Below are 15,406 nucleotides of genomic sequence, written 5' to 3'. Positions count from 1 at the left end.
ATCGCAAATGGATTTGCTTTTCTGTTTTAATCAAAATCACTGCTGGGCACAGCAGAAATTTGCTTCTTAAATTGGAGTCGACCGCAGAGTGCCCTGAATGCAGCAGATGCTATCTCCCAGCGTTGCAATGTTGGTGGTTGAAAATTGCTTAATTGCTGCAGATATTTCTCATACATGTGTTCCTGAAGGGGTAAAAAAAAGAGTACATTTTTTTGTACTTTTTAAACGGGTGAATAGTCTTTAGGCCAAGATCAATACATGATCATTTTGCATGCTGACTAAACCGAATAAGATGAAACTTAAATAAAAAAAGAAGAAAAAAAAGGTAAGAGATCAGCTCATTTCACACCTGAATTTGTGCTCTTTAAAGCATGAAATTAAAATTTCACAGTTAAACAGAATGGATGCTCTGGTTTAATATTTCTGAGAAGCAAAAAAAGTCTCGTAATCGCATTAATTGAGCTCCATGTCCCGAGTCAGCTGCAGGCTGAACTGTGCCCCAAAGTCAAACCTAACTTAAGAGGCACTGATGCACTGTGGGTATCGTACTTGGGCAAAAGAAGTCTATTACAAACTTGTTCTATAGGTTTTCTGGGTTATTTATCAAATGCGAGCAAGCAAACAATAGAACAAAAAAAAAATAGTTTGTCCTGTGGGTTCTATTACTCTGGAAAAAATAGGCCCCTCATGCATGCTGGTCCTTTAACAGGCTCTATGAAATATGAGAGCCTCCTGGTGTTTCTCTGCTCTTTTAAAATAATGCAGTTAGTAAAATAATCGAAACGAGGAGATAAACTAAATAACAGGGTTTGGATATTTTAAACTAAATTTAAAATATACAGCTCTCTGATGAGTTCTGCTTTTTAATCAACAAACTAAATAGCTCCTACCACCACTGTAGCTGGCTTCAGCAGGTCCATTGTAGAGACGAGACAATCAAAAGGCAGTTCATACAGTTCGGTCTGTTGCCTCTGCTGTGGAATATAAAGACTCAGGGGAGACACTTTAGTGGGTGTCAAATTGGGATGTCTTTAGCCAAACTAGAAAACTCACTCTTTGAATTTTCCAAATTCATTTAGATTTCAAATCAAGACATTTTTTTAAAAAAAGGGTGCAGGTACAGGATAACACATCAAATTTGATAAATGCTTTAAAAGCTGCAGAATTCTCCATTTAAGATTTTCTCTTTGCAATTTTAAAGCCATGGCTCTGTCTTAAATAGCCACTGGTTTAGCTCACTGTAAACAGTTAGGCCACTGAAATGATAACAGAGAATACTGAGTTTTTGATAACAGCATTTGTGGTGTACAGTTGTATTTAAAAGATGTGAGAGACTGTGATTGATGATGTATGAGGAGGTAACAGTTCATTTGCAAACCACTGATATTAAGATTATTAACACTCACAAAGATTGGACATGTCCCAGTGATTGATTGATTTGTCTTGAACCGAGTTAGGAAACAGTTTGAGGTCTCCAGCTGTATTTTTAGTCTCTTGATATAAAGATGACAGACATAAAGAGACAAACGGGGAACCGGGAGCTGACACGGGCTGACAGCGTAGTGCTGACTGGTCTCAGCGGCTGTGCCTGACACTGTGTCTGTGTCTGCGTGACGGCGAAAAGCCCATTTGCTATGAAATGGGTTTTCCCCATGCACTGTGCAGCCACCGAGTAAAGGCGGCCAATCTAAAATGAGATCTGGTGATCTTTCAATTCTCCGTGCAGACAAGATCATCACTGTGGCCACAGGTCAGTGAGCCAGATAAAGAAATCAGGAGCCAGGGAATGGAAAGAGATTCTCTCCGTCATCCCGTCCAGCTAATTTTCACCCCCATTCCCACACATCAGTCTCTAAAACATGTGGATATACAGCTCAGTCTGCAAACCGTGTAGTTCTAGTTTAGTCCCAGCTGAACTAGAACCTCAATCACAAAGTCCACACCCCCTGGGAAAAGAGTGTCACACATTAGGAAACATGAGGAAAACCAGTTGAGGCATCACATCAAGATTATTTAATTATATGAATGACCTGATTCTGCCCCCTTCTGTCATAAATTTAGTATGGCAGCTGGTTGAAAGCCCTAATTTGCCAGGTTTAATCTTCCTCAGTTTCTTTTCTTTCTTTTCTTTCTTTTTAACAAAACGCTCGCTGTTTGTCGTGTCACGTCATGGTTTGGCAGTAATTATTTGTTTCTCTTCTCAAGTGTGAATAAATTCAAGGAATATATTCAAGTTATATTTTGAAAGTAAGCCCAAATAATTCTTTAAATATTAATTGTCCTGTCAGTGTATGTATGACATGTCATCTTAAAAATATATCCAAAAAGGATCCAAAGGAAACCTACTGTCAGAACCACAAGTCTGATGGGTTCAGTTGGCTTAACAACAATTCTCTTTGTCACCCCTGGTGTGTGTCTGATAGGTTGCTTCATCTATTATTACACAGGAGGTGAAGATGGTCCGATGACTACAGTATTGTCCTATTTTAACAAGTTTTTGCCGTGAAATGAATGAACAGATTTCTTACCGCTGTCAGACTGCCTGCATTTAATACTCAGTGTGTTTGGTATTAAAAGTATCAACTTTTATGTCTTTTATGGCAACCACTACATGATGCAAACATACCAGGTCTACCATTTTACTTTTCATTCAACTGAAAAATGTATTAATCAGCAGTGACACACATCGTATGTTACGGTGTTATCAACCAATAACGTGATTCAACACAACAGCTAACTGAAATGAATGTCTTGTATGAATCTGACTGGCTGTCCACTCTTGAACCTGCAAGGCAGTCCTAGAGTTAATTTTTTATTTTCCCCAGTTTCTTTGCATCACTTCCATCTGTGCAACAACTTTCTGCAACTATGTGTGCAGAGGGGTTGTGTAGGTATTAATAAATTGCTTAGAGAGTGTATTTTAAGGGCACAACAGCCACGGGCAATGTGCACTCCATCAGCTTGGACAAAACAGAAAAAGCAGGCTCAGCCAGTGTAGTTTTCCAACAGCAGTTCATGTGCGCTCAGCGATAGTATGCTGTGAGAGTGTGCAGCCAGAGCAATTTAGAGCTCCACAAATACTCTGGAGTAGATTGGACACCCATGCTGCCTAGACAATGGATCCTCAGATCATCCCCCGACTTTATCTTTAGAACAGCCTTGGCTGATACTCAGGCTTTTAGTAAAATTGAATGGATTATCATGAAATTTGATGCTCATTTACTTTTCAGTAGAGTTTATCCTTTAATTTCCTGTGCCACCATCAGTTGAGATTTTTATTTATGACACAAAATCAACTAATGCCTTAATTCACTTTAGCACCGGGACACTTTTGTTGTATATTGCTAAAAAGCAAAGGACGACTGCCTAAAATAGGGGACGGAAATGTTACACTAAAAATTGTGATTTCATGTTTTCATTGAGCGTATTTATGCACAGTCAGGTTAGCGTTTAGCACAAAGCACTGCTGTTGCAAACCAGAAACTTACTGTGAGTGATTATTAGCTCTAGACAAAATTGAATACAGTGTACTGCTGCTGCTATTGCTAAATTCACAGGTTTGCACTTGGTTTGCACAGGGTTCAAATAGTGTTTCTGAGCTCATCTAATAATTACCACAACGTTTTGTCTTCTACAGCGTTGCCCCATGGTCTGAAACTAACACCTGTTTATTTGCATGTAGAGGTTTCTCTTCGTTCTCTGAATCTTTCAGTGATACATATCACAAGTTATTAAATCACTGAATTCTTTGTATTTTTAATGTAGAAAAACATGAAAATGCTGAAATATTTGCTTGTGCAGTGCAGTCTATCACACAGTTGTAAATCCCACCACATTTTTACTTTTGAGGCCAAACCTCTGTGCTTGTAATTCTTCTTGGCCAAATACGCAGGCTGCTGCCACATTCTGTATTTTTTGTTTCACCCCTTTGCAAAAGCTAAATAAAACTCACAAAGACAACTTGTTTTGGTGAAAATAAATTTATTTCAGATTTCTGGGAAGCTCTTTTTTCACTCATGCGACTAACTGCACTGACTGTTAGGTAGGAGTTTAATCAGGGGATTTTTGTTTTGAGCTTTTGACGCCTTTTACTGACCGAACGTTTTTGAAATGTGCCACAAGCATCAAATTGTGGCGATGGTGGCTCAAGAGTTGGCAGTTCGTCTTGTAATTGGAAGGTTGCCTGTACGAGCCCTGGCTCCTACAGTATCGGTCATTGTGTCCTTGGGCAAGACACTTCACCCGTTGCCTACTGGTGGTGGTCAGAGGGCCCGGTGGCACCAGTGTCCGGCAGCCTCGCCTCTGTCAGTGCGCCCCAGGGCAGCTGTGGCTACAATGTAGCTGCCATCACCAGTGTGTGAATGTGTGTGTGAATGGGTGGATGACTAAATGCGCTTTGGGGTCCTTAGGGACTAAGTAAAGAGCTATACAAATACAGGCCATTTACCAAATTCGAAATGATCATATTCATATTTTTTAAATCTAAATTTTAACATTGTATGTATCATGTTCTGTTCCCATGTATATTTAAGGCAACATTCAAACTTTTCTGGAAACAGGGTTGGACGTCTTCCCTGTGGGAAAGTCTACATGTTGTGCAGCATTGCCACAAACTAAAGGGACTGTTGACGCAATAAAAAGCATTAATGTCCCTGCAGTGAGCAGCCTTCCTTTAGTAACAGGGATCTCACAACTTAGACATTCACATTACTCACACTCTCATTACACATACATATAGGATCTTGGGGGTGGGCACGATACACGGAATCGTGTATCGTGCCAGCAGGAGGGACCATGCGCTTACCTGCTGCTCTCTGGCAGGTAGCTCCATGCCCTCCTGGGTTTTAAATGCACCTTAGAACACACATGCATCAACACTACAATGAGCGGGTGGAGGGAGGTTTGGAGTCTTCTCTCACCCCCATTCTCTGCGGCCTGCTGGAGCGGGAGGGCTAGGAGGAGGAGTTGGCCGTCCGACTGCGGTCTGGAGTGTGGGGCCTCCCTGCTGCTGCGGAGTCGGGGCGGTCTGCCTCCCCCCACCGCAGGGAAAAGGGTAACACCACCTGGGTCTGGGTGCAGTTCCCCCCCCCCCCTCCAGGGGCAAGGGTACCTAGACCCGGGGCTTAGAGTACGCTTGGGGAGTGTGATCGTGTGTACAGCGTCTCTTTATGTCTGTCTCCACGTTGGTTGAGTGTGGAGTAAGTGTATATGAGAGCATGAGGGTGGGAATGGATGTTTGTATATGTGTGTGCCTGTATTTCTGTGTCTATATGTCAGGTTGGGTGTCAGGCGCCACCTCTCTGGGGACATCTCAGGCCCTCCAAGGTATGGAGGCCTATCTCCCCCTACCACCACTTCCCCTGCCAGTGGCGGACTCCCTCAGACGTCGGTGCGTTGGTGGTTCTTTGTGTCCGGTGATGGGCGTCCAGGTACACACCGGCTCACTCCTTGGCGGCCGCTTATCGGGGCCTGGAGCCTGGGGCTTGCTCGGGCCACTTCGGAGGTGGGGTGCCCCCGGCCTCTCGGCCTGGGGCTCGGTCACTCAGGCACGGCTGGCTGCCGGCGGAGCTCACGGGCGCGTCACTGCAACTCCCCCTGGCTTCTGCTCTGCGGCTGCTGGGTGAGCCCTCATCTGGGACTCTCCTCAGCTCTTTCTGGGACAGTGGCGCGGCTGCCCCTCTGTTGGTCTTCCTTGGTCTCTTGTGTTCTGGGGGCCTCTGGATGTCTGGAGTTTTGATCTCCTCCATACCTGCTTCATGCCCTGGAGGACGGGGCTGTGGCCCCCCCACACCCTCTTGCAAATCATTACATGAAGGAACCTTTTAAAAAACAAAAAACAAGCGCGTCCATGCTCACAGGTGTACACACGGGTGATCACACCCACAAACTACACCCTTTTTGGCTCCTACCTCAAAGCACACTGTGTTCTGTTGATCTGATGTGCTGCACAATAATGTTTAATATTTAGTATTTACTGTCATATTCCCATATATCATTGTGATGCTGTTTATTCTATTACTCTTGTTCTCTTCTGCTTGTTTTCTTTTTTCTTTCTCAGCAGGTGACCCAGGTGATTGATATATGCATTTTTTTTCTCTGCCCGTTCTGTTGGTTTTTGTCTTTTGCCCTTCTCCCCCGTCCCTCTTCTCAGCTGTTTCTCTTTCCCTCTTTCTTTCTCCCCTTCTTTCCCCCAGTCAAGTCTGTCCCGTATTCAGTAAGTGAAAATAAAATAAACAATAAAAGGGGAATCAAATGGACCATTACGGCAAGGCTGGGATGGTCAGTTTGGTAAAGTAAATCCGTTGGGCATCTTTCTTTGCCTTTAGACAACAATTCTGATGGCAAAAGAGCCAAACGGGACAGGCAAAAAAAAAAAAAAAAAAAGAGCTTGTCAGGGGTAGACATTTGTTCAAACACAAGTAAGAGAAATGAGACAACTGCAGACCGACTCAGAGTGTAATTAGAAAACGTGCGCACGGGTGAATGTCTCTGAGAAGACAAAACACACCGAGCACAGGCTTGCTTGCTTTATTTATAAGGCAAAAATGGGTTACATAGTACTTCCTCTTTTAACTGTCAGGGAAGAGGTTAAACATTAAATCAGCTTATCTGATCTTTCACACACTGGGATAAGAATACAGAAGTATATCATGCTTTATCTGACATCACAGACACTGAAGGAAAAGAATGCATCATTATATCATGCTGTCAAACATCTCAGACACTGAGGTAAGGAATGCATCAGTTTTCCTTTAACAATAGACTTGGTTAGGTGATTCTTCAACAATAGGCTTGGTTATGTGAAAATATATGAACACACAAAATATAAGGCATACTTGGTTAGAATATAAGGCTTACTTGATTATATTGTATTATAGAGATTTGGTTATAATGTATAATGTAGAAAATCTCTAACATTTCCCTCCTGATGTTAATATATTTCACAGGTTTATATCAATGCATAGTCACTTGTTAAATCACATTTTCAACTTGCATGTCATTCAGTGAAGTATCTAAACATCAGCTCTGTGAAGACTATAATAGAGATTCTCCACTCTGTCCTCCATATTTAGCATATCATACTGGCTAAGATACTTCTTGTCAATATTAATATTATATTTTTTATTAATTATTATCATCTTTTTCTCTCTATATAATAACAATAGTATATCACAATATTTTATTAGTGTATATCACTATACTACTACTGAGCCAATTTAATAGTTAGGATCATCTTACTCGGCAAACAGATAATTTATAGTTCATCCAATCTCTACAAAATTTGCTTTTTCTCTGAACAGGTTTGTGCCTAGTTTTAGACTGGTCTTCTGTTTGCCTCATCTCAGATCCAACCTTCAGATTATTATATTTTATTTTGTATCCATCAGGGACTGTGAGTGAGCTGCAGTCTCACCCACCCTCCAGGATGGAAACATTTATCTTTTCACACACTTTCCTTGGCTGAACAATGACACAGCCTTAATCTACCTTATGCATCTCTTTTTTTTTTTTTTCTATAGAAAAGGTCTTCATATGAATGATTTCCTTTTATTTATTTCATACAATCTGGGCATGATGGGTCATAAATGCACTGATTTTTGCCGCCACAGCCACTATCTCTATGTGACATAAAAGGGGATCGGTTAGATGCTGTTTTGTCACATGTCCTGAGGCTGATTTCACAATTATAGTGTTTTTTGAGAATGTTACATTTGGGACTTCTACAGTTAAAACAGTTTTACAAGCTCCTGTGTCTCAAAACATTTTTTAACGGCACACCTTTCACATATATTACAACTGTTGGCTTGTCTTCTGAACCTAACAGTAGTTGTTCTACATTGTAAACCTCCGCTTCATCTGTTTCACTTCCTTCCTCTCGTGCTAGTCATTCATCACTTTCCTGTTCCTGAATTACACTCCTGCAGTCTCGAGCAAAGTGCCCGTTTTTTTCCACAATTACAGCATTTAATCTCTCTTTTGTCCCTTCTTTGTCCTGCTTTTTACTTTCTTTTGACTTTTTTCCTCATATAGCTCTTTTTGCAAAGCGGTTTTTAAAGCATTTATTGACTCTGGGTTGCATTTGCCTTGCCAGGCTGGACAAGAAATTTTATGTGGATTTCTCCACCTATTTGCACTGACTCTTCCTGCATTTTGACAGTTTTTTTCAAGCTTTTCTTCATCTGCTGTTAATTTTACTTTAGTTTTAGAATTACCCATTTTGAACTAATTACGTCAGAACTGTGACACCTTCTTTGGCATGAAAAAGTGGGAATGGGTTTTCAATAACAGGCTTCTACTCTCCCGCTATCCGAGAGAGCGGTTATTGATTTTACGTGATGAAGCACAACCCTTTTTCCACTTTAACCAATACGTGAGTGTACACAGGAAAACAGTTTGAGAAGTGGTTCGACCGCTTATTGGGTCGTAAAAACAACTCACTCCTCTATTTCAACACAAACAAAGCGCGTTTTTATAATTTTTATTGAGATTTTCCGTAGGCCTATTTCATGTAACACCTTCAACCTGTTCCGTTGCAGCCACTCCCAGAGCGACCGGAACTCGTTCCGTTACAGCTGCTACCCAGAGCAACCGGAACTTTTAATAGCGACTTCTAGAATTCGCTCTTGCCTGTTGTCTCTAAGTCCCTTCTGGACTGAGATCTGTCGGCGCTAACCAGGTTTACACTATTTTAAAGGAAAATCTCAATATCAACGTATTTTAGCGCTTGATGGAATGCAGTGTTTCATATTCACCTTACTGTGGCGCTGCGTTTTTGAATCCGGTGCTCATCGGGTCCTGGAGCCGTGAAGGCCGAACGCTGACCGGAGATCGAATTCACGTGTCCGGGTTTTTCGTTTTACTGATCAGATTTCTTCCAGCGCAGGCGTCACGACGTCAGGATCCGATGGAGACCGTCTGTGGAAAACTAGACGTTAAAATAACAGTCAGTTCTCCGGCTCGAAGGACCAATTAAATGTCAGGGGTAGACATTTGTTCAAACACAAGTAAGAGAAATGAGACAACTGCAGACCGACTCAGAGTGTAATTAGAAAACGTGCGCACGGGTGAATGTCTCTGAGAAGACACCCACACGGGTGAATGTCTCTGAGAAGACAAAACACACCGAGCACAGGCTTGCTTGCTTTATTTATAAGGCAAAAATGGGTTACATAGTACTTCCTCTTTTAACTGTCAGGGAAGAGGTTAAACATTAAATCAGCTTATCTGATCTTTCACACACTGGGATAAGAATACAGAAGTATATCATGCTTTATCTGACATCACAGACACTGAAGGAAAAGAATGCATCATTATATCATGCTGTCAAACATCTCAGACACTGAGGTAAGGAATGCATCAGTTTTCCTTTAACAATAGACTTGGTTAGGTGATTCTTCAACAATAGGCTTGGTTATGTGAAAATATATGAACACACAAAATATAAGGCATACTTGGTTAGAATATAAGGCTTACTTGGTTAGAATATAAGGCTTACTTGATTATATTGTATTATAGAGATTTGGTTATAATGTATAATGTAGAAAATCTCTAACAGAGCTATACAAATACAGGCCATTTACCAAATTCGAAATGATCATATTCATATTTTTTAAATCTAAATTTTAACATTGTATGTATCATGTTCTGTTCCCATGTATATTTAAGGCAACATTCAAACTTTTCTGGAAACAGGGTTGGACGTCTTCCCTGTGGGAAAGTCTACATGTTGTGCAGCATTGCCACAAACTAAAGGGACTGTTGACGCAATAAAAAGCATTAATGTCCCTGCAGTGAGCAGCCTTCCTTTAGTAACAGGGATCTCACCGTTGCACTGATGTTAAATGCCAGAAAGCATTTGCATAGTGTGTATTTCTGTCCACAGCGTGTGTTGGTGGACAGGGAAAAGCAGGAGGACTGTTAACCTTCAAACCCACTTCACCTCGTGTTCTGACTTTTAGTACACTTAGGAGGGTTCAAATCTTATAATTAGGCACTCAGACCATCTCTTTCTCTCTCTGTCTCTCTCATACATATGCCTGCACTTAACATAGTCCTTTCGCACAGTTCCCATAAAGCGTGGATCTCTTCACTGCAGGTTAAACACAGTGATTACATAGATGTCTGTATTGGTAAGTGCAGGTTTAAAAATCTGGCCTGACATTAACTTGCAAGTAGATGTTTTGTGTACGGTGTGTGGTCTAAGGTAGTTACCAACTGATTTTGTTTACCACTTTCAGGCAACAGTAATGCAAACGTCAGTCTAAATAGTTCTCTGTAACACAAGCTGCCATTATTAATAGGTAAAAACAATGAGCACAGAAAGGATTCAGTTTTGAATCGGAACCTGTCGGAGAATTATTTTGATTTTTCTGATTAATCTCTCAATCTGGTAACAGCACTTGACTTAGGAGCTGATTGCTGAACTGCCCTACCACGTTTTACCACTAGAGGGCAGTAGCCTATTAAAAAAGTATTTTCTTTGTCTTATTTAGATGAAAGTCATGACTGCATTTAAGCCGTTTACTGATTTAGAAGAATGTGTGTGCGTGTGTGTTGTTGTTGTTGTTTTTCTTCTTTTATCCTAGATAAACTTGCTTATACTATTAGGTGGCCAAAAAATATGCAAGATAGTGCTCGTGCAACACAGGAATATCTGGAATATAAACAACTTTAATTTGTTCTTCTCTGTGGGCCTTCTATTCTTATCTGTACTTTTGCTCCAAAAGGATTCTATTAAATAGAAAACAATTAAAGGGGAAGCGCTGAAAGCACGGTAAAAGGGATGAATCACTGCTCTTCTCTTGCAATAAAGTAATTCACCGGAGAAAAAAAAGAAAATGCTGCGGAAGTACTGTAACAAATGTTCACCTCCAACAGGCCACGAGAGCCGACAACAACCAGCAGAAATTGACACTGCCTGGAGGGCTCAGAGCTGAGTGCTTTGTCTGATGTGTGATGGAGTGTGGCAGGTTTGTCCCTTATTAGACTCATCACCTCTGTAAAATCACATGAAATAGAGAGAATGTGCTCTATAGAGGGCATGTCACAAAGCCAACCAACTGGAAGAAGTCTCACACACAAGATGTAAACAAATCATTAGAGCCAGTTTTGTTTACTGTCTGTTCTGTATTTAAGATAAAAGTCTCAGCAGTAAATGTCAACCTGAGTGACAGATTTTTCTCTTTCTTCTCTTTTTTTCTTTTTGTTTGTAAGTACACTACCTAGAACTAAAACTAACAGAAACTAGTTTAATTATTTAATTTAAAGCCTTTATTTCTTACAATTTGCCTGGCAATCAATCTAGAATTCACAGAAACACAGATATTTACCCAATTCCCCTCTAATTTATAATGCTAACTGTTCCCCTAACTGAATGGCAAGAGCATTGTCATCTGTAATGGAAATGAGCGTGTGAGATGGAGGAACAAACCCGCGGTTTCCCGAGACAGCAAACTCGAACCAGAATGGCACTTTGTGTAAATGTAAACTCACACAGTCCTTGTGCTGATGATTACAGAGCAGCAGCGGAGCTAACGATTGTGTTTGGAGAAGAGTTCCTGGTGTGTCGTCTGAAAACCTACATTTTCTGACTGTAACATATGAACAAAGAAAGCCCAGATGTGATTATGTACGCAGTTGTGAGAATGCTTATGTGCAAATTGGAAGCAAGTGGGGGGTTCTATTACACATTCAGCTGACCCAGACAGAGAAGCTGTTTCATCTTCTGCAGTAACATATAACCAGTGATTTTGCACGTTGAGCTGTTGCTTTTATGCGTGTGCTTCCTCAAGAAGAAACATGTTCTCTGTGGTTATGGAGATAGTGGCGACAGAACAGAGAGTGATAAGAGGCCCGCTGCCTTTCGTAGATGCCGGGCGTTGAAAGCACAAACGTAACAGCTGTGTGATGGTGTTGCCAGGCGAGTGGAGACGCCATTAAACAATTTATGTACCACAAAAGTTTATGTTTAAATTACTGATATGAAAAAAAGCTATTCAATGTGAAGTATAAGTATAAAGTGGCAAAGAATAACAAGACTGAATTTGTGCATTGATTATACATTAGTTTTCTTATGACTCATTTATTTGATGCATTTGAATGCAAAAGCTTCAATTGCATTCAGGTTTATTTATACAGCACCATAACACTAAAACAATCTCCTCGTGGAGCTTTGTATTGTATGGTAAAGATCCTACCGTAATGGATGGAAATCTCTTAGTATGTGATAAACTTTAAAGAGTAAGAACGTGTGGGGGAACAGTGGGGAGGAAGAACAGCCCTTTAACAGGAAATGACCACCAGCACAACCAGTCTAAAATTTGGAGCGACCATGTGTCTTGATGATTATGCTCATTAGAGATGAGGAGCTAACAAGAAAAAAAAACAAGCAGGGTAGGGTAACTATGGAAGAGAGTAGATAAAAACTTAATGACATGCAGTGTATACAAAGTCAGTTCAGTTCAGTTTTATTTGTATAGATCACACAAACAGTTGCCTCAAGTTGCTTTATGCTATAACATAAAGACCGTGCAATAATACAGAGAAAACCCCAACAGTCAGACACCCCCTATGAGCAAGCTCTTGGTATTAGTGTGGAGAGAAAAATTCCTTTTTAAGAGAAAAAACCTTCAGCACAACCAGGTCCAGGGAGGTGCAGCCATCTACCTTAACCTGCTGGTCAACGATGAGAGGAAGACAGGACAAAAGACCCACTGTGGAAGAAAAGAAACAGTCAGTGCATCATGGAAAACCAGCAGCAACCAAGGCTTATTGCATATAAACACACGGGAAGTGAAAAAGGTGTAGGAGAACTCCTCAGTGGATCATGGAAAGTCACTCAGCTGTGTGAGCCTATAGCAGCATAACTAAGAGATGGTTCAGGGACTTACCCCGAGAGAAGGCTGATGGCAAAATGCCCCGCTCCCATAATATTTTTGAAAACTCTAGGAATCGCAATTATGACTGCACTCAGGGAGTGAAGTCTTCTAATAATATATGGTCTTTAGGTTACAAAGGGACTTCAGATTCAGATCAGTGCATGTTTCTCCCAAAGCAATCAGCCAGCATATTCTAAATAAGATGCAGAATCTGGAGCTCCTCCATAGACAGTGAGCCAGTGTTGTGATTTGCCTCAAACCCTAGTGAGCATCAGCAAATGCATATTGTGAAGTAAGAGATAAATGATGAGCGTAAAATATCTCCATTTTGTTCTTCTTAAAAAGCACTCTGTTTACTTTCACTGTCACATGCTTTGTCACAGCATCACAGATTAAAACTCCTACCTCTTGATTCTGCTGGGACGGTGGCATGTGGGTGGTGTGTGTCTGTAAACAAACAAAACTGTCTCTGTGCTGTGCAGTCAGAATTCAAGGACTCCACCTTGCAGTGAGAATTTATCATTTAGATGTTTCAGGAATTTTTTAATTTATATTGGTGCCTGGTAACCAGACAAAAAAACAACCTATGACCAAGTATTACAGACTCTAATTTCGATCCATTTTCATACTGACTGACACAAATATGTAGAACTGATTTAGATGAATGTACTTGGTGTGCTCCCGGCTCAGTGATTACACTGCAATGCTGAGCATTTCCCTTGCTTTCAGCCGCACTTATACAGATAATTTTATGCAAATGTAAAAATCTGATGTATACCTAACACTCATACTGGCATACCCAATTACCTGAAAGTCCTGAATATAGGTACCAATTGAAAGAAGAAGAAAAAATCTCCACATGTGGCCTTATAATAGCAGAACGGCTGCTGTGCACAAGGAACCCCACAACCTGTACAGTGTGAAAATGTCATGAATATTAGCCTCAACTTTCCCCCAAAAATTCTGTTTTGCTTAGCAGGTGATAGAGATGGGCTGCAGGGATGAGTAGGACTCTCTGTATTAATTAGTCAGATGGGAACAGAATCATATATACAGGGAGTGCAGAATTATTAGGCAAATGAGTATTTTGTCCACATCATCCTCTTCATGCATGTTGTCTTACTCCAAGCTGTATAGGCTCGAAAGCCTACTACCAATTAAGCATATTAGGTGATGTGCATCTCTGTAATGAGAAGGGGTGTGGTCTAATGACATCAACACCCTATATCAGGTGTGCATAATTATTAGGCAACGTCCTTTCCTTTGGCAAAATGGGTCAAAAGAAGGACTTGACAGGCTCAGAAAAGTCAAAAATAGTGAGATATCTTGCAGAGGGATGCAGCAGTCTCAAAATTGCAAAGCTTCTGAAGCGTGATCATCCAACAATCAAGCGTTTCATTCAAAATAGTCAACAGGGTCGCAAGAAGCATGTGGAAAAACCAAGGCGCAAAATAACTGCCCATGAACTGAGAAAAGTCAAGCGTGCAGCTGCCAAGATGCCACTTGCCACCAGTTTGGCCATATTTCAGAGCTGCAACATCACTGGAGTGCCCAAAAGCACAAGGTGTGCAATACTCAGAGACATGGCCAAGGTAAGAAAGGCTGAAAGACGACCACCACTGAACAAGACACACAAGCTGAAACGTCAAGACTGGGCCAAGAAATATCTCACGACTGATTTTTCTGAGGTTTTATGGACTGATGAAATGAGAGTGAGTCTTGATGGGCCAGATGGATGGGCCCGTGGCTGGATTGGTAAAGGGCAGAGAGCTCCAGTCCGACTCAGACGCCAGCAAGGTGGAGGTGGAGTACTGGTTTGGGCTGGTATCATCAAAGATGAGCTTGTGGGGCCTTTTCGGGTTGAGGATGGAGTCAAGCTCAACTCCCAGTCCTACTGCCAGTTTCTGGAAGACACCTTCTTCAAGCAGTGGTACAAGAAGAAGTCTGCATCCTTCAAGAAAAACATGATTTTCATGCAGGACAATGCTCCATCACACGCGTCCAAGTACTCCACAGCGTGGCTGGCAAGAAAGGGTATAAAAGAAGAAAAACTAATGACATGGCCACCTTGTTCACCTGATCTGAACCCCATTGAGAACCTGTGGTCCATCATCAAATGTGAGATTTACAAGGAGGGAAAACAGTACACCTCTCTGAACAGTGTCTGGGAGGCTGTGGTTGCTGCTGCACGCAATGTTGATGGTGAACAGATCAAAACACTGACAGAATCCATGGATGGCAGGCTTTTGAGTGTCCTTGCAAAGAAAGGTGGCTATATTGGTCACTGATTTGTTTTTGTTTTGTTTTTGAATGTCAGAAATGTATATTTGTGAATGTGGAGATGTTATATTGGTTTCACTGGTAAAAATAAATAATTGAAATGGGTATATATTTGTTTTTTGTTAAGTTGCCTAATAATTATGCACAGTAATAGTCACCTGCACACACAGATATCCCCCTAAAATAGCTAAAACTAAAAACAAACTAAGAACTACTTCCAAAAACATTCAGCTTTGATATTAATGAGT

This window comes from Diplotaxodon limnothrissa, linkage group LG10 (genome assembly GCF_057381915.1).
Source record: "Diplotaxodon limnothrissa isolate DT_005_m linkage group LG10, D_limnothrissa_male_GT1.1, whole genome shotgun sequence".
NCBI lineage: Eukaryota > Metazoa > Chordata > Actinopteri > Cichliformes > Cichlidae > Diplotaxodon > Diplotaxodon limnothrissa.
This window is presented reverse-complemented; position numbering follows the sequence as displayed.